Source organism: Lutra lutra, chromosome 9, assembly GCF_902655055.1.
Source record: "Lutra lutra chromosome 9, mLutLut1.2, whole genome shotgun sequence".
Taxonomy (NCBI): Eukaryota; Metazoa; Chordata; class Mammalia; order Carnivora; family Mustelidae; genus Lutra; species Lutra lutra.
The window spans coordinates 127,827,967-127,848,219 of NC_062286.1; the positions used below are offsets into that span (position 1 = coordinate 127,827,967).

Below are 20,253 nucleotides of genomic sequence, written 5' to 3' on the forward strand. Positions count from 1 at the left end.
TACGGCTTGGGAACCAGTGGCATCTACCAGAGGGAGAATCCTGACAAGACAGGAAAAGGAAGGGAGGGACTGTTGTACTTCCCTGCCTGGTGGCTTGTGGGAGGGAGACAGGAAACAGGAGAAGCAAGCATGGCAGCTCATGTGTCTAGACTTGCCCTCCTTGGCCTAGAGATAGGCTGGAGAGGCTCTGAGCCCTCTAGGAGGACTCCATTCAGCTTCTTGTCTGTGACACCAGGAGGAGATGGCTGTGTAGAAAGGCAGCCTTGAAAGGGCTGCAAGGGGAGGGCAGCAAGGTGAGGTCAGGCCAAAGGTTCAAACCAAGACTCTGTCACTGGGCAGCTGTGATGAGAAGTTGGGGGTCTGTAGCAAAGACTTCTGCCAGGGGATGCATGGGGCTATATGGTGCAGCTGCAGTGTTGGTTCGAGGTGAGGAGGGGCTCGAGATATTCCAAGAAGACACTTGCCCTGATGTCGGATGGAGGACAGATCACAGACTTAGTAACTGCTAACAGGCTTTGAGACCAGCCAGGCTGTGTGGTAGTGACAGCTGGTGTTCCACCTCCCAGTCATTCGTGCTCACCCTCCCACAGTGTGGAATTACAGTTAGGAGGTGGCTGCCCAGATAAGGACTACATTTCCAGTTGACCTTACATTTGTGGTGTGGCTGGGTGTAACAATCCTCACCAACAGAATGTGAGTGCAAGTCATGTGTGTCCACTCCTGGGGGGTAGCTTTTTAAGAAGTGGGTCTCTGGTTAGTCCAGTGGCTAGAAGGTGCTGTGGTCTGAGAGCCTGGCAGAGCAAAGATGGGGAGAGGCCTGGGTTCCCTGAAATCACTACATGGAGGAAGCTCCCATAGACTAGGAACTGCCTCATTGGATTATTCTGTGAGCAATATGGGGAAAGTCTCGGGGTGCCTGGGTGGCTCAGTGGTTAAGCCTCTGCCTTCAGCTCAGTCATGATCCAGGGTCCTGGGATCAAGCCCCGCATTGGGCTCTCTGCTCGGTGGGGGAGCCAACCTCCACCTCTTTCTCTGCCTGCATCTTCTGCCTACTTGTGATCTCTGTCTGTCAAATAAATAAATAAAATCTTAAAAAAAAATATGGGGAAAGTCTGTCATGTGAAGGCACTGATATTTGGGGATTCATTTGTTATAGAAGCTAGTGTTGCCCTGGCTTTGACAGCCTGACCAGGCATCTCCAGCAAACACATAGTGCCCATGTCGGCCACTGGCACAGGACAGGCTCTTCACCCTTCCACTTGCCACCGCCATGCCCCAGAGGCAAAAGTTCACATCCAGGTGCTGTCTTGGAAAGGAGGAAGGTGAGGGAAGAAATCAGAGAGACTCCACTCATTAAAGAGAAACCGAGGTGAGGGAGTATTTAGGTTTCTGTGGCTCAAAGCGGGGTCTCTGGACTAGTAGTGTCAACATCACCTGGAACTTGTCAGCTTGGGCCTCCTGAATCAGAATCTGCATTTTAAAAAGACCCTCAGATGATTTGCATGCACTTTACAAGCATGAGAAGCTCTCCTCAGAGAAAGGTGTTATGTCAGAAAATGTGCCCCTTGGTTGGACAGACAACCGAGGAGCAGCTCGGCAGGTTCATTCATTCGTGTCTTCATTATTCATTTGTTCTTTCAGTCTGTAACTATTTATTGAACATCTGTTTTCAGGCAATGTCCTGGAGAAGAAAGGTGGATACAGACTCTGGCACTCAGGGAGCTTCTCCCAACAGAGAAGTGAGGAGGGGGCCGACGGAAAACATCATATTATATAAGTAATTATGACTGACAAGTACTATCGAGAAAATGTGCAGGTACAATGAAAGCGTAAAATGTGGTGCTGCCTGACTTGGTCTGAAGGCTCGGAGAAAGCTTTTGACAAAGCAGCATTTAAAGAGGTTGAAAGAGAAGTCAGACCAGGTGAAGAATGGGGTCAAGCCATGTTCCAGGCAAGAAGAAACTGTGCGTACAAAGGCCCTGAGGCAGAAAGAACCTTGGAGATCTTGAATATTTAAAAACAACAACAGCATCAACCCAGGCCTTGCTTTGAACTTGAATTAGAGAGAGTGGGGTGAGATGTAAGGGTGAGACCCTATAGGTCCTCATAAGCCGTGAGAAGGATTTGGGACTTTGTACTAAGAGCACAAGGAATTATCCTGGCTCAGCCACCTACTAGCTGTGAGATGGTGGCCAAGTTACTGAACATTTCAACACTCCAAATTTCTCATCTGTAAAAGGGAGAACAATGCAGTGCCTGTTTCCTTATCATAGAGTGGTTTTTAGGATTAAATGGGTCAATATATGTGAAGGGCTTATACAGTGAATAGCACATAAGAATTTGCAATTACTGTTGAAGAGTTTTAATCAGGAAGTCATGTGATAAGGTTTGTGCTTCAAGAAATCCCTCACTCCAGTATGAAGGGTAACCAGCCTGCAGAGGGGAGAGGCTAGAAGCAGAAGGCCCCGGAGTGACACAATGGTTGGCTAATCCACGAGACAGAGGATACAGGATGAGGGCTTGGTGACTTGTGGGATGTGTGCCGGGAGGGCTGCAGGGGACAGGACAGGAGTCAGGGATGGCTGCCAGGTTGCTAAGTGGGGCGTCTTGGTGGATGGGAGTGCTGGGCTTTCAGTGGAAGCTGATGAATTAAATTTTGGACGTTCTGAATCTGAGATCCCTGAGACATGAAGATGGAGGAACTGAACAGGGAGGGAGACGAGATGCGGGAGCTGCGTAACTATCCGGGAGCCGTTAGCGTGTGGATGGCCATGCAAACCGCTGGGAAGAGATGGAAATACTCAGGGAATGTGATGTTGGGAGAGTTTGGGTTCGAATCCCCACTGGCTGTGTGTTTTGGGGAGTTACTTCGCATCTCTTGAGACCCAATGTCTGATCTGAAAAACAAGGCTACTGCCACCTGCTCCAGAGGGCTGTGTGCGATGTGACTGAGACAGCGTGTGTGAGACCCCTGGTACCCCTGGCACTCAGCTCTGTCAGTGTGAGTCCCTTTTCTCAGTCTAGCTCCCTTCCTCCCTCCTCACACACATTTTCCTCCTCCCTTGGTTTCCGAAGCAGCCTGCACCTGGGGCGCACGGCCAGCCTGCTTGTACCTGCTGCTCAGGGGCTCAGCCCAGAGTGCTCAGTGTCCAGACATGAGCACTGTGCAGCCCGCGAGGCCGCCGGACCCGCAGAGAGTGAATCCTGCTGTGACATGAACACCGGCCTCCAAACCAGTGGGACTTGATTCAGCCTCCTGCTTGCCTGAGGCCTCAGGTAAGTCCCCACCCCTCCCGGACCATCACCCCGTGTGTAGGGTGAGGACTTTGGTGATCCTGCTGTGGGGGGTGGTCTGTGGAGGCTGCTGTAACCAAGTGCCACCGACTGGGGGGCTTAAAGCAGCAGCTGTTCATTCGCCCACAGTTCTGGAGGCCAGAAGTCTGAAAGCAAGGTGGCAGCAGGGCCGTGCTCCTCTGAGACTGTCGCAGCCTCTCTGGCGTCTCCTAGCTTCCGCTGGCGGCTGCCAGTCCCTAGTGTCCTGGCTGGCCACTGTGGGACTCCGGTCTTTGCCTCTGGCCTTCTCCTCTGGGTGTCTCTGTGTCTCGTCTCTTCTTATAAGGGGTCCAGCCACACTGGGCCAAGAACCAGTCCCCCCTACTCCAGCACACCCCCTTCTTAACTAACTACATTCCTGCGGGGACCCTCTCTCCGAACAAGATCACACGTGTCGATGACCGGGGTTAGGACTTCCAACAGATCTTTTTGAAGGAAATAGTTCAACCCATAACACATTCCCAGTCTTCTTTTCTCCGCATTGGTAGGAAGTTAAGGGGGGAAAAGTCTCCATAGAGGAGAGAGCGGGGAACGTTAATTATATTTTTACTATTGTTGGACAAGCGTTTTCTGATGGCTAGAAATACATATTCTCTCTGTTAATTATGGTCTCTTGCACGTTATTATTGCAGGTGAAAAGGCCTTTTATTGACAGAATAAACTGAGAGGTAAGAGCCTGGACCGTTGCTGCCCCTGGAGAGAAAATATTTGTGCTTAATTGGAAAATGCAAACTTTTCGGCCTTCTGTGCCCTCTGGCATACTCTCTAGGGGTGGAGGCAAGACCAGATGGCAGGAAATTGCTTTCTGCCCCCGTTAAACTGGACCAGTACACATCATTGCCTTCTGTATAGACAGCAGTACACCTTTGCCCTCCCTGCTCCAGGGGAAAGCCGACTCTGGTGATGAGAGGCTAAGTGTCCTCACTGGCCCATATAGCACCCTCCAGGTCCCCTCCACTGACAAGGTCATGCTGTTGATCCTGGACAGTCCTAAGGGGCCCGTGTCCTAGAGCTCTAGCTCGGCTTCAAAAATTCATAGGCCCATTGTGCTCCTATAATACTGTATCCAATTGAGTTGAAAAGTTATGTTCACACAAAAACTGCACACAAATGTTTTATAGCAGCTTTATTCATAACTGCCAAAACTCAGAAGCAACCAAGATGCTCTTCAGTAGCTGAGTGGATGAACAACCTGTGTATGTGTATCCACTCAATGCAACATTATTCAGCAATTAATTCAGTGATAAAACAAAACAGAAGAGCTATTGAGCCCGTAAAAACATCCGAGAAAACCTTAAAGGCATGTTGGTAAGTGAAAGAAGCCAGTCTGGAAAGGCTACATGTGTATGATTCCAGCTATATGACATTCTAGAAAAGGCAAGGAAGACTATGGAGATCAGTGATTGCCAGGGATGGGGAAGAGGGGAGGGGAGAGGTGGAGCACAGGGGCATTTTTGTGTGACACTGTGATGATGGGTATGTGACATGTGTTTGTCAGAACCCATAGAATCTACAACACAGAGAGTGAACCCTAATTAAACTGTGGGTTTAGCTATTAATAATGTACCAGTATTGGCTCATCAGTTGTACTAAATATACTCCCCCTGTGTGGGGTGTTAATGGTAGGACCACTTTGCGCAGGAGTCGAAGGGGGTGTATGGAAACTGCCCTCCTGCCCAGTTTTCTGTAAACGTACGAGTGCTCTAAAAAACAATGCCTGTTAATCAACAAAACAAACCAACCTCATGTCTGGTCACTTTCAGGAAGCTGCTAGGGCTTCAGGGCTGGCAGCTGTCGAGTTTCCCCATGAGTAGCTTTTCACATTGGGTGGCCTGTGTCAGTCGGTGACCCACTGTCACACCACCAGTTCTGAATGCCCTGCAGGCAGAGGGAGTTTCCACAGCTTGGTCCAGACTAGTGCAAGTGATGCTGCTGTTCGCAGTCGTTGTGAAGTCTTGAAACTCCCAGCGGCGCGAGACAGGGCCAAGGGTATAGCCAGTCGGGCACTTGCTTTGGGCACAAAATTTAAGGGGGATGTCCCAAAAGCTCAGTAATCAAGATGGATAATGTTTGTTTTGTTTGAAGATTTTTTTTGTTTATATATTTGACAGAGAAAGACTGTGAGAGAGGGATCACAAGCGGGGGAGTGGTACGAGAGGGAAGAAGCAGGCCCCCCACTGAGCAGGGAGCCCAGTGTGGGACTGTATGCCAGGAGCCTGGGATCAGTGACCTGAGCTGAAGGCAGAGCTTAAGGACTGAGCCACCCACATGTCCTAAGACAGATAATGTTGTAAACTCAGTGTTTTAGAAAAAGAAAAATGGATGCAAAATGTCCATCATCAAAATATCAGAGCTTCAAGTAAAGCCAGGATTTGACCCTGTACTTGCCTGACTCTGCCTCACTGGCCTCTCCCCTATCTTGGCCTGTCAGATCTTATCTTTAGCTAATATTTTCTATTGGATTTGTCATAGAATGTTCTGTATTAATTTTTATTTTGATCATTTCAACAGAATATTTTTTGTATTGCTTATTGAGATTTTAGGCACCTCCCTTAAATTTTGTGCCCAGGGCAAGTCCAGGCTAAGCCCCTGATTAGATTAGTATATTCATTCAAAAAGTATTTATTAAGTATCTACTATTTGCCTTTTACCAGGGGATGAGATGACTTGCCCCATGGCTATTGATCTTCTTTCATCCTGGACCATCCCTTTTGCTCAGGGAGCTCATGGCCGAGTGGCCACAGCAGCCTGTGTGTACCCAAGACCCAGCCTTCCTGGGTTGCCCACACTGCTCTGTGCTCAGTGTTCCAGTAGCAGATGTCTGCCACAAGCCCTCTATGTGGTGTCATACCTCACTGAGGGGACCTGGTGACTGGTGGTTAATTGGCCCTCATTTGCGTGGAAGGAGAAGCAATTTGTTTTAGCAGAGTAGACACTTGTTCTGGATTTCCATTTCCATCAGGCCCTGGCAGCATCCCTATTCTCAAACTTGTTAAATGCGACTTATAGCCACAATATTCCCTCTGGCCACAGCAAGAGCAGGGAGGCAATGAGCTGTGAGGTGCTCATGGGATTTGCTATTTTTACTCTGTAGACACAGAACCAGCCAGACTGGTGGAAGGAGAAGTGGCCTGTTGAAGACTCAGCTCTGCCAACTTTAAAACTGGGCTGCTGTTCTGCGGTACATAGTATATGCTCTGAGGTAACAACTGGTAACTAATGTTTTGTCTTCCATGGCCAGAATACACAAGTCCTTCCCCTTGACTCTGAATTCATTTTACTCAGAGACCTTGAATTGGAGCTGAGACTTGCCCAAGCCATTTCCCTACCCAGCAGTCAGGCTGTGGCCCTGTGTTGGTATCTACTATTTTTCACCATCTTCTCCCTCTAGCAGCTGGGGATAGGCTCCAGACTTTTGGGAGCAGTCTAGATTCTAGCTCTAAACTGGAGGACCCCAGAACCAGGACATTTTGCTAGCTTCATGGTGCTCATGCTCTCCAACTAGAAACCTAACATCCAATTCTCTACGGTCCCGCAGTTTTCCCCGAGCACAGAGTCACTATGTACAGGAGTATAGGTTGTGCACTGCACAAGACCAGAGGGCACTATTCATATGGAATAAGACGTAATTGATGGCCTTGGAATTGTGCAATGCAGCAGCCTTGCCTGAGAAGTTAGGCATGAGATGACCATACCCTTTAGGAATTTGTACCAACCTATGGAGGGGAAAGGCTATCACAGACTGCCTGTGGTGCCTGAGGTCAAAGTGGTGATCATAACAACAAAAATCCTTATGACAACCCTGTTAGGTGATATTAATTTTATCCCCATTGTACAGAGGGGGAAACTGAGGTCCAGTGAGGTTGGGTAATTTGCCAAGGACGCACAGCTGAAACGTGGTAGAGCCAGGATTTGAACCCAGGTAGTCCACCTCCCCATCTTTTGCTCTGAAACATGATCTGCCACTGTTGTTCCCCTGACCTCTTCATTTCAAGACTGAGAACTTGATCTGCCTCAGAAGAACCCAAGACTTTGCCAGGACCCTAACATCCTAGAGGGGAAGGATATTTGAAACCAGACAATCTGGGTCAAAGCCACACTCCACCAGGTACCAACGTGACTTTTGGCCCCATCCCATAATCTCTCGGAGCCTCCATTATCTGTTCAAATGGGGGACTTGATGGTGAGCAGGTCTTGCCCACTTACTTGGATACCACGCACAGCTAAGATTTCGATGACATGATCTCAGGCCTCACAACAGGTCTTCCTGGGGCCTTGCTTCCTGGTACCCCCGGCCTGGAGGGTGGCCAGATAAGGTGGGTGTGGAAGGGCTTTTAAAGTGTCAGTGATTGTGCATGCACCTTCCCCGGCAAGAGTGATGATTCGAATCTGTGGAGCCCCTGCTTCACATGAGGCCCTGTGCTTGGTGCTTCGTGTGCAGCATCTCATTTACTCCCACAAGGCAAGCTCTGCTGTTCTGTCCACTTTGATTGAGGCTCAAAAGATGTGAAATAACTTTCTCTGGGTCACAAAGCTAGTAGGTGGTGGACCTGTGGGTTTCAACCCTATGAAACACTATGCTTTTGACTTCAAGTGATTGTGCCCAGTGGACTCTCCACATGGCCCTGCTTCCCCAGCCCCTGTGCACCATCTGCCTTCAGTGGGAGCATGGAAGTAGGCTGCGGGGAGTAGTAGAGAAACCCAAGGGAAAGAAGCAGCTGATTACCATGACAGCTGCAGCCTAAAGCATCTGTGTGATTGGTTCACAGTTTCTCCAAAGCGTGGGTTTTGTTGTTCCTCATGCAGAAAGTTGGGAACACAGTGGTGCCAGGGAGGCCAAATCTGCCTTCTATTGAAAGAAGTTGGGCACAAGGGGAAGGCCCTTGGAAGGCTGAGTTTTCTCCTTTACTATTGCCAAGGGCTCCTTTTCGATTTCGTCTTCATTTGGGGCCATTGAGAGGGAAGAATGAAGTTATAAAAAGACTTGCTTCCAAGGCATGTCATTAAGGCATCTCTTTGTTTGCTGGCTTCTGCTGGGTCTTTACTGGCATCATTTGCAACTGGGGGACTTGCACCCGAGCCCTGAGAGAGGCCCAGGCACCCATATGGCCCTGCAATGCTCTGGGTGACCCTTTCACACACTTCGACAGCGGGAAACAGATCCAGAGATGTGTGACAGGGTTTGGGGTAAAGAGAAGGGTGGACTGTTTGGCCACCCAGGGCGTGGGGACAGGTGCATCAGGCAGGGTTGTTAGTCATACCCCGGGACATGACTCTCAAACTGGAGAGATGTTTGAATGGTGGGGAGTCGAAAATCAACAAAGGTATATTACCCAGGGATGAGGCGTGACTTTCAATCCTGACTTGGCTTACAGGAGACACGAAGGCTGTGGGGGTGAGGAGTGCTGTGGGGTGAGTTCTGCTTTAAGTATCTGCTCCCTGGGCTGTGGTTGTGCTCTGCATCTACCACTCACTGTGTGACCTCAAGAGTTCTCTCAGTCTTTGCCTTGGTTTCCTCGTCTCCTCTGGAGACAGTGAAACCAACTGTTGGAGCTTGTGGTGGTTACTACTTTGGTTAGTGTGTGCTCGCCCTTTCTCCTCCCCAGCTCCCTTCTGGCTCATTTTCCTACTCTACATGGTGCTCATGAAGCTTCCATCTCAGATTTGCTATGCCCAGCATAGGGCCTGGCTCAGAGCAGGTGCTGAGGTTGTAAACCAAATTAACAAATTCATGAAATAAGTGCTGATAAGTAGACTGCCTATGCGGAAATAAGAAGTTGAAAGAGACATGTGGGCTCCACACAAATGTACAAAAGCCTCTTGGGATATCTGTGATTGCATCTGTCTTGGAATCCTCATCTTGATTTATTTCACATGATGAGTGATGCTTTGCTCTGAGAAAACTGTAGTCCTCAATAGAAATAACCATATGAATGTTATACATTTATATGAAAAAGTAAAGAATTTTTGTTGTTTGGGTAATTGGAATTTATTCTGAACATTTATTCTAAGTAAATGTTTTGATTGGCTAGTGCAGAGCTATCAGAGATAACCTCTTGTCACTAAGACTCTAATCTATGTGCAGGAAGGGTTGGATCAAGGGGACATCTTGAGAGAGCTATATTGTTGACTCTGTATTGTTGACTTCTCCAGGAATTCACTTGCTAAGCCTCAATTTGTTCTTTTGTAAAATAGAAGTGTTGGATTAGAATTTTAGTGGTTCTAAACTGTCAGAGGCACTAGGGAAGCATTTTCTGTATCTGAGCACAGACTTGGCTGAAGTCGAATCTACTCCTCTGGCACTGGCATTCTGCTATGTTGGACTTTATGATTATGTAGCATCACTTAGGGGTAGGTGAGAAAAGTAGCCAGATCCTATGCAGTCTTTGGTGTTCCAGGGCCCAATTTCAACCTGTGTTTGGGATGGGTGGTTCTCCTACTCCTCCAATAAACAATTGTTAGACACCAGTCGGATCTCCCAAGAATTCAACTGAATTCTGACACTGTCTAACTGGGTACACCATCAGATTCCATAGGTTAGGGGTTCAGTCTTAACAAGACTGTTCCACTCTCCCTTCAGATGTCAGGCACAAGCCCAGGCTGATAACTGTGCTTCTGACTGATCAACTATAGATATGAGATTTTCATGACCTCCTTGGACTTCAGATGCCAGTAGCAAGTGCATGTTATTACCTGTAATTGTTCTTCTTCTTTTTTTTTAAGATTTATTTATTTATTTGACAGAGAGAAGGAGATCACAAGTAGGCAGAGAGGCAGACAGAGGGAGAGGAGGAAGCTGGCCCCTGCTGAGCAGAGAGCCCGATGCAGGGCTTGATCCCAGGACCCTGAGATCATGACCTGAGCCGAAGGCAAGGCTTAACCCACTGAGCCACCCAGGCGCCCTTACCTGTACTTCTGATTGACTGGATATAAATTGGAGGTTCCCACAATCCCCTCTTCTGTTTGATTACTTTGCTACAGCACTCACAGAACTCATAAACACTGTACTTACTAGATCACCGGTTTACTATAAAGAAAATTAACTCAGGAACAGCTAGGAAGGCAAAGCGTATGGGAAAGAGCAGAGCTTCCATGCTCTCTTTGAGTGGACCTCTCTTCTCAAATCTGCACATGTTCACCAACCTGGAAGCTCTCCCAATCTTGTTTCTTGGGTTTTTTATGGAGGTTTCATTACATCAGCATGATTGCTTAAATCATTGACCACTGGGGATTGGTCCAAACTCTAGCTCTTTTCCCATCCCTGGAGGTCAAGGGGTAGTACTGAAAGTCAGCCTCCTTGGCAACCAGCCCCGATCTTTACTTGCTTTCTAAAGTCACTCATTAACATTCTCAACAGTTCAGAAATTCTAAGGGTTTGGGAGTCAGGAGCCATGGATGAAGACCAAATATTTATAAGAAATATATTTTGCATTTTGTGACTTTCTCAGTTTCTTTCTGAAGCATTTTATAGTTTTCAGAATACAGATCTTTACCTCTTTGGTTAGGTTAATTCCTAGGTATCTTATGGTTTTTGGTGCAATTGTAAATGGGATCGATTCCTAGATTTCTCTTTCTTCTGCTTCATTGTTAGCGTATAGAAATGGATTGGAAGAACAAATAGTGTTAAAATGTCTATGTTACGCAAATTAGTCTATGGATTCAATACCATCCCCTATCAGAACACCATCAGCATTTTTTACAGAGCTGCAACCACAATCCTAAAATTTGTATAGAGCCAGAAAAGACCCTGAATAGCCAAAGTAATGTTGAAAAAGAAAATCAAAGCTGGAGGCATCACAGTTTTGGACTTTAAGCTATTTACAAAGCTATATTATGTGTGTGTGTGTATTTGTGTGTGTGTGTACCACAAGCTATATTACAAAGTGATCATCAAGACAGCATGTAACTGGCGATCAATAGACTAGAATAGAGAACCCAGAAATGGACCCTCAATTCTATAGTCAACTAATCTTCAACAAAGCAGGAAAGAATGTCCAGTAGAAAAAAGACAGTCTCTTCAGTAAATGGTGTTGGCAAAAATTGGACAGCCCACATGCAGAAAAATGAAACTAGACAAACTTTCTTATACCATGCACAAAAATGAACTCAAAATGGATGGAAGACCTAAATGTAAGGCAGGAATCCGTCAAATTCCCAGAGAACACAGGCAGAAACCTTTTTGACCTCAGCTGCAGCCACTTCTTAACTAGACACGTTTCCAAAGGCAAGGGAAACAAAAGCAAAAATGAACTTTTGGGACTTCATCAGGATAAAAAGCTTTTCACAGTAAAGAAAACAGTCAACAAAACTAAAAGACAACCTATGGAATAGGAGAGGATATTTACAAACGATTTATCAGATAAAGGGTTAGTATCTAAAATGTAGAAAGAACTTATCAAACTCAACACCCCCCAAAAAACAAAACAAAATCCAGTCAAGAAATGGGCAGAAGGGGCGCCTGGGTGGCTCAGTGGGTTAAAGCCTCTGCCTTCAGCTCAGGTCACGATCCCAGCATCCTGGGATCTAGCCCGGCATTGGGCTCTCTGCTCAGCAGGGAGCCTGCTTCCCCCACACTTTGTGCCTGCCTCTCTGCCTACTTGTGATCTCTGTCTGTCAAATAAATAAATAAAATCTTAAAAAAAAAAAGAAATGGGCAGAAGACAGGAGTAGCATTCTCCAAAGAAGACATACAAATGGCTAACAGATGCATGAAAAAATGCTCAACATCACTCAGCATTAGGAAAATACAAATCAAAACCACAATGAGATACCACCTCGCACTGGTCAGAATGGCTAAAATTAACCACTCAGGAAACAACAGATGTTGGTGAGGATGCAGAAAGAGGGGAACTCTCTTAACACTGTTGGTGGGAGTGCAAATTGGTGCAGCCACTCTGGAAAACTATATGGAGGTTTCTCAAAAAGTTAAAAATAGAGCTACCCTATGACCCAGCAATTGCACTATTTATCCAAAGGATGCAAACTTAGTGATTTGAAGGGACACATGCACCCCATATAGCCAAACTATGGAAAGACCCTGATGTCCATTGACAGATGAATGGATAAAGATGTGATTTATGTATGTATGTGTGGTGTGTACACCATTCTTTTTGGTGGGCAGAAGAAATGGGCAGAAGACATGAATAGACATTTCTCCAAAGAAGATAGACAAATGGCTAACAGACACATGGGAAAAAAAAAAAAAAAAGTCATTCTTTTTGGTGGTTGAGTAATATTCCACAATGCAACTGATGAATCACTGAATCCTACCCCTGAAACTAATAATACAGAACGTATTAACTAATTGAATCTAATAAAAAATTAAAAATATGTTTTGGTTATCCAAATGACCCAAGATGTATTTTTTAAAACAAATCACAATATCAGTCTTATAAACTCTTACATGGCTTTGCTTTTCTCTGAAAAGAGAACCAATGGAAGGTTTTGAGTAAGGAGTGCTTTGATTTGACAGGCTGCAAAAGGATCCTTCTGGCAGCCATATGAGGATAATGTGAAAGATGGCACATGTGGAGGCAGAGCGAGGAAAGAGGCTATTGGAATGGTCCAGGTAAGGAATGATGGGGGGCTCAGACCGGCATGTTGGTGATGGAGGTGGTGATGAAGGGTTGGATTCTGCATCTACTTTGAAGCATAATGCCCCAGGATTTGATGTCAGTAAAAGAAAGATATCAGAGATGACATGAAGGTTTTAGGTCTGTGCAATAGGAAGGGTGGGTGTTACCTTTTCCAGAGATGGAGGTGACACTAGGAGGAATAGCTTTGAGGCACAGGAGGGCAATAGGAAATTGGGAGCTTGGCTTTGGACATGGTTTGTTTGAGGTACTAGTTGGATATCTGGTGGCCGAGTTGGTTGGGACTGTGCGATTCTGGGTGAGTTCTGGGCTCGGGTATAAATGGGAAACTCTCAGGTTTATATGAACCCTTTTTAAGGCCTTTAAAAATAGTTGTCAGATTCCTTTTCAGAAAGGTTCATAAACTAAATAGTTCATAAACTATCCTCTCTAGAGGATATGGAAATTCCCAAATGCTGGCTGTTATTTAAAAAAAATCCATGTTGATTTGATAGGTAAAAGATGATGTCTCAGTATTTTAATTTGCATAATGTGAATTTCCAGTGAGATTAACTTCTTAATTTTTTTGGCTATTTTTCTCTTATCTCCTGTGAATTTCATGGTGTGTCCTTTTGTCCATTTAAAAAGTGAGAATGATACCTTGTCCTCTTCATATTGTATTTAGCAGAAGAAATCTTTAATATTATGTTGTTAGGTGACCGTTTTTCTGAATTTTAATTTTGTTTATAGTGCTTGCTGATGTATGAAAGGTCGACAAATTGTGTAGTCAAGTATATCGTCTTTTCCTTCTTGGGGCCTTCCTTTTGTTTGGAAAGCCTTCTCCTAATATCAGAAAAATATTAATCTATATTTCATTCTAGTTTTTTATAGTTTAATTAAATAATAACTCTCTGATTCATGAAATTTATTTGACGTACAGTGCCAGGCCTTGAATTTTTTCCTGCCCCAAATAGTTAATGAGTTATTCTTGCATAATTATTGGCCATTCTGCAATATTCTCATGAATTTAAACGTCACTTTAATCGATACTAAATTCTTGCCTAGACTAGGGCCTGCTTCCAGACTTTTAATTTTTTCATAGCTATGTCTATTTTTTCTACACTGTTTTAATTATTATAATTTACAACCCACCTAATATCTGATAGTTCAGATCCATTATTTATTTATATTTTTGAAAATTTTCTTTACTATTCAACCCCTCTTATTTTTCTATTGATACTTTAGACTTAAAGTATCTTTAGATACTTTAGACTTTTAAGTTCCAGAAAGTTTCCGGCCAAGTTTTAACTGCAGTTCCACTAAGCTTACACATTACTTTGACAGAATCAATAGACTTGTAATATTGTTTTCTCACCCTTGAGTATGGTGTGCTCCCTAACTGTGCGGGTCTTCCTTCATGTTCTCGATACTCTTCTCTTGCTTCTTCAAATACAAATGCACATTTCTCAACGATTTGATTCCTAAGTGAAAAAAATAAAACAAAGAAAAAAACCCAAACTGTCCTCCACCCCTCTAATCTGTCTTCTATCACAGTGGTTCTCAACAAGAGCGATTTTTTTTTTAAAGATTTTATTTATTTATTTCACAGAGAGAGATCACAAGTAGGCAGAGAGGCAGGCAGAGAGAGAGATAGAGGAGGAAGCAGGTTCTCCGCTGAGTGGAGAGCCCGATGCGGGACTCGATCCCAGGACCCTGAGATCATGACCTGAGCCGAAGGCAGAGGCTTAACCCACTGAGCCACCCAGGTGCCCCAACAAGAGCGATTTTGTCCCCTGGAGACATTTGGCAATGTCTGGAAATATTTTTAGTTGTCACACAGGGGATCCAGTACTGGTGTACAGGTGAGTACACAAGGGGTACTTGTCCTCTGGGTGTCTGCTTTGTGCCCTGAGACAAGAAGCCTCCTGTGAGAGGCTGTACTCCTGTCCTGCATGGCGGCCAAGAGCACTGAGGTGTGCAGTCCTCAACTATCAGTCTGTCATGGGTCTGTTCTAAATCCTGGTCCTAAAGGAGGCCACTTTTCCAGAAGGAGACCACAGAAGGCCTGAAAGGAAACCCATGTTTCCATTTATGTATTTATATATATATATTTATTTTAAAAAGATTTTTATTTATTTATTTTGAGAGAGAGACAGAAGGAGAGGGAAGAAGCAGGCTCCCCACTGAGCAGGGAACCCATGTGGGCCTCAGTCCCAGGACCCTAAGATTGTGACCTGAGCTGAAGGCATTTAACCACTGAGCCACCAGGTGCCCCCATGGTTCTATCCAAAGAAACTTCAAGAACTGGCAAAACTTACCTCAGGTGACAGAAATCTGAGAAGTGGTTGCCAGGGGAAGAGGATGGAGGATTGGTAGGGCCACAAGGGAGCTCTCTGGGAATTGTTGGTGGCATATTGGGTCTGGTCATCAGATGGATGTTTTTCTCCAGGGCTTTTTAGTCCTAAAAAAAAAAAATGGGGAAGGGAGGAAGAAGAAAGAAAGGAAGGGAGGGAGGGAGGGAGGGAGGAAGGAAGGAAGGAAGGGAAGAGCTACAACCAAAATGGAAGCCCCCTGTATGCCTCCCAGTCTCATCGCCCGTCTTCTCTCGCCAGACGAGACCAATGTTCCAAAATTGGTATCTCTCACATCTATATTTTGTATTTTTCCAAACAATATAATCTGTTTTTCAACATTACATTTACAGTATCACACTGTGTATATAATCCTGAATTTTCTTTCCCACTTGCTATTTTTATATTGACTTAATTCATTTAATTGCTATATAGCATTCTATTGTGTGTCTATACATCCACTTCTCCAGGCTCCTGTTATTGGACATTTAGGTGGTTTCCAGTTGTTCTTTATCACAATGCTTCAGTGAACATCCCTACTGTCCCTGTGTAGTTATTTTGTAACCAGTCAGAATATTGTTTTTCAGTTGGCCCTCTTGAGTTCTCTAGAAAGACAATATTATCATGGGCTAAAAATTATACTTTTGTTTCTTTCTCTCTTATGATTCATATCTATTTCTGGTCCTCTTACATTGCTTAGAAATTTCAGAACAATAGTAAATAGCAGTGAGAACAATGGCCATCCTTGTTTTGTTCTTGACATTAACGAGGCGGCCTCTTGAGTTTCACTGTTAAGGATGATTTAGGCTTTCAGTTTGAGATCGATATTATTTATCATGCTGAGGTATAGTCTTTTTTTACCTGAGTTTATTAGGAATCAAGATCATGAATAAATGAATTTTATAGACTAATTTCATTTTATTATGATATGCTATTTCTTATTTGAATTAGTATAGTAACAGACTTAGAATATTGAAACAACCTTGAAGTTTTTTGATGTATTGTTCTTTTAATCTATTGCAAGATTACCTTTGCCAATATTTTGCTTAGTACTTTTGCATATACAACATATTAAGTGTGATTAGGCTGTTATTTATTTATTTAGGCTTTTAACTCATGGTCACAAGGTTTTTTTCTAAGAGTAAATGTACTCTTAAGGTATAATTTACACACTGAAAAACGCACAAATCTTAAGTGTACAACTTGATGATTTTTGACAAATAGACACACCCCAGTAGGCATCACCCACATCAAGATATGGAACATTTTCATGGCCCCATACAGTTCCCTTGTGACTCCTTCCAGCCAGTCCTCCATCCCCACCCCCAGCAACCACTTCTTTAATTTTTATCTCCACACATTAGTTTTGTCTGTCCTTGAGCTTCGTATAATTGGGATCATATAATTTATACTCAGTGTCTGGCTTCTTTCATTCAACACGATGTTTTTGAGATTCATCCAAAACCTTATGTCAATAGTTTTGCTAGCTTTGTAAAATGAACCGATAAGATTTACATCATTTTTCACGCCCTGAAGGGGTTTATGTTACACGGAAATTATTTGTTCTGTGGAAGGCTGAAGTAATGCACCCATGAAATCATCTGAGGCTGGAAGCCATTTTAGGAGGCGATACTTTGACAACTTTCTTTAGATTTTTTCCCTTTACTATCAGTCTATTCAGGTAGTGTAATTTTTCTTGAGGCAATTTTGGTGTGTTATGCTTTCCCAGAAAATAATCCATTTCAGTGAGGTTTTGAAAGTATTAGCATATAATTATGCATAGAATCCTCTTACAATTTCAAACCTTATGGTTTCCCTTTTTGCATTTATAACATTTATTTATGTCTCCTCCAATGGTGGAAACAGGTTATTTCATGAACCAGTCTTAAGGTTTATCTACCAGTTTACTGTTTTTTTTTTTCTGACTATTAAGTTTACTAATCAATAACATTGCTTTAACTATATTTTCTAGATTTCTTTCCATGGTTATTTTGATCTATTACAGAAACCTAATTATTTAAATGAAGGTTTATTTTACCTACTTTCATGCTTTCCTGACTAACCATGAAGGTATTTAAGGTTATCAGTTTGCCTGTGAATCAGCTTTGCCTCATCCCATAAAATATCCTATATGGTTTTCTCTTTCTCATGTTTTTAAATCACCTATTTGCAGTTTTGATTCTTCCTCTTTAACCCAAATATTGTCTAAAGGACACTTCAAAATATCCCACATGATTGGGTTTTTTGTTTGTGTGCTAGGCAGGTATATTATTTTTAATTTGCCACTGCCTTGTAAGGGGGGTGGTTTCTGTGCCTTTAGGGTGTTTTGCCTAATACATAGCTAAGAAAGATAAGAGATCTTATCCAAATAGAAGAAAATTAGAGAAACAGACTAAGAAGTCCAGCATCCAAATAAGAGTTCAAGAATGAGAAAACACAATGAAAGGGAAGACATTACTAACAAATTAATTATAAAAAATAAGAAAATTTGCTAAATTTGAGGTTATGGATTGATAGGACTCCTCAAATGCTCAAGGAAATAGACCCACACTTCTGAAAAAATACATATTTTTAAAGGATGATGCATCTTAAATTTCTGGTTGACTTAGAAGATAACTGAGGCCACAGTTGGAGAATGCAGATTCACTTGTGATTTGCATGTGGCCAGTCTGTATAACAGAAGGAACTCTGGCTTCTGATAACATAATGGATTGGTATTATGTCAAGGGAATAGGTATTCCTATTATGAAAGATCATCATGTAGAAATACAACATTTAACTTTTAATGTATTTTAGATTTAAGCGAGGAGGAAAACCAGTCACAAAACAAGGATGGAGGCAAACAAACAAATAAACTAGTACTTTTTTAGAGCTAAAGAGTTTACAAAGCACTGTCCCCTGTGTGTGATAAAATATTTCAGTTAATCCTAACAGTCTCGTGAGTGAGGCATTATGACTCCCATTTGATAGACCAGAGTGAGGCTTAGAGCAGTTAAATGAACTGTCCCAAGTTCATAGAGTTTGCAGATGCTAGAGCTAGGATTTATTTTTTTATTTTTTATTTTTTTTAAAGATTTTATTTATTTATTTGACAGAGAGAGATCACAAGTGGATGGAGAGGCAGGCAGAGAGAGAGAGAGAGGGAAGCAGGCCCTCTGCTGAGCAGAGAGCCCGACACGGAACTCGATCCCAGGACCCTGAGATCATGACCCAAGCCGAAGGCAGTGGCTTAACCCACTAAGCCACCCAGGCGCCCTAGAGCTAAGATTTAAATAGAGGTCTCTGATTCTCTTGGCCTGTCCCTATGGTCACCCCAAGGTCACAAGATGGTTGAAGAAGGAAGAGGAAAGCATAAAAAATAAGGATAAGAGAGGATATGTGCCAGCTGAGCACACCTACCTTGAACATTTCTCTGTAATTTATTCTCACATATCACTTGCCAGACGATGCTGTGTGGCCACCCTTCTTGGCAAAGGAAGCTGGGAAATGTAGCATTTTAATTGGGTACATTGCTTTTCTGAATGAAACCACAGACAGTTGTGCTAGGAAGAGAGAAGGAGAGTTGAGTAGGCAACCATGAGTCTCTGTGGAAGCCAGGAGCAGAAGCAGCTAGTGCGTCCCTACCTTTGGGACCCTACCTTTGTTTATATGGATGAATGAGGTTTTTGTTCTTTGTTTTTTTTTTTTTTTCTACTTGGCTTTGGATGATGTGAATTATTTTTATGGAATGGAATCAAGTTTTCACTATAGTGCATGTATTTAATATTTAAATACCATAAGTTGACTGGCTGGCTTTTCTCTCTTGGTAGCAGGATTATTATGATGGTCCTGAATCCTATGGAGATTTAATATTAAGTTGTTCTAATAAAAATAAAATGATAACATTTAGTGTTTTAAATACACCAGTAGGGTGCCTGGGGGGCTCAGATGGTTGGGTGCCCAACTCTTGGTTTCAGCTCAGGTCATGATCTCATAGGTTGTGAGATCAAGCCCAATTTGGGCTCCTCGCTCAGTAGTAAGTGAAGGGGGCTTCTGCTTGAGAGGTTCTCTCCCTCTGCCCCTCCCTTCACTCATGTGCACATTCTCTCTTGCTCTCTCTCTCAAATAAATGAATCTTTAAACATTTTTTTTTAAAGCACTGAAAGTGGTTGCTTTTTCTTTTTTTTTTCCCTAGTTTTCCTTTTTCTGCTGTCTTTCCTAGGACTATTTCCTCTCTATTCTCTCCCTACTTTCCATTCTTCTTCTCCATCAATGCTGTCCCTTCTTATTGAATCTTCAGCTCATAGACTATCAGAGAGAACCTCTAGTTCAATCAACTCGTGTTGTAGGTGGGGAAACTGAGGCCCAAAGAGTCAGAGAGATCTCTGAAAAGGACTAAGGCCCCCTCTCTCTGCCTAGCCTTTTTTTCTCCCCTATTTTTAAAGATTTCTTTTGGGGAGGTAGAGGGAGAAAATCTCTAAACAGACTCCCTACTGAGCATGAAACTTGATACAGGGCTCAATCCCATGACTCATTAGATCATGACCTGAGATGAAACCAAGAGTCAGGTGCTCAACTGACTGAGCCACCCAGGTGCCCCTCTGCCTAGCCTTCTTGAAGGAAGATCAGTGACCCTTATTCCCAGCATGGAATATGGAAAGCGACGGCTCTGAGGTGGGAAAGAGCTTGGGGGCCTTTGAGAAACCAGAGAAGGATAGTGTTCCTTAGGCACAGGGAGGGAAGAAGTGAGTGTGTAGAGGGAGCATGGGAAGCCAAGCAGTGAAGGCCATGGTGCGGATAAAGGGTTTATAAGCTAGTGAAGGGTTGTCAGCAGGAGAGTGGTATGATTTAGCTTAAAACCTTAAAAGATCCTTATGACTGCTTTGTGCAAACAGATTGGGGAGAACAAGGAAGCCAAAAGAGAATAGTGAGGAATTACTATAATCCTCCAGGTGAGAGGTGATGAAGACAGTTGGGTCAGAGAGAAGCAGAGCAGACAGGAGGTAATATTGATTGAT

At 43.7% G+C, this 20,253-nt stretch overlaps 1 long non-coding RNA gene across 2 annotated transcripts in view; it reads left to right on the forward strand.

Annotated features, from left to right (window-relative positions):
- Positions 1 to 1,773, forward strand: part of LOC125108482 (uncharacterized) — a 42,109-nt gene extending 40,336 nt beyond the window's left edge. For both annotated transcript variants that reach the window (XR_007129923.1, XR_007129924.1), the window contains exons 2-3: positions 1,157 to 1,369; positions 1,674 to 1,773. This is a non-coding gene — a long non-coding RNA (uncharacterized LOC125108482). The remainder of the gene's footprint in view (positions 1 to 1,156; positions 1,370 to 1,673) is intronic.
- The last annotated feature ends 18,480 nt before the right edge of the window (positions 1,774 to 20,253 follow it).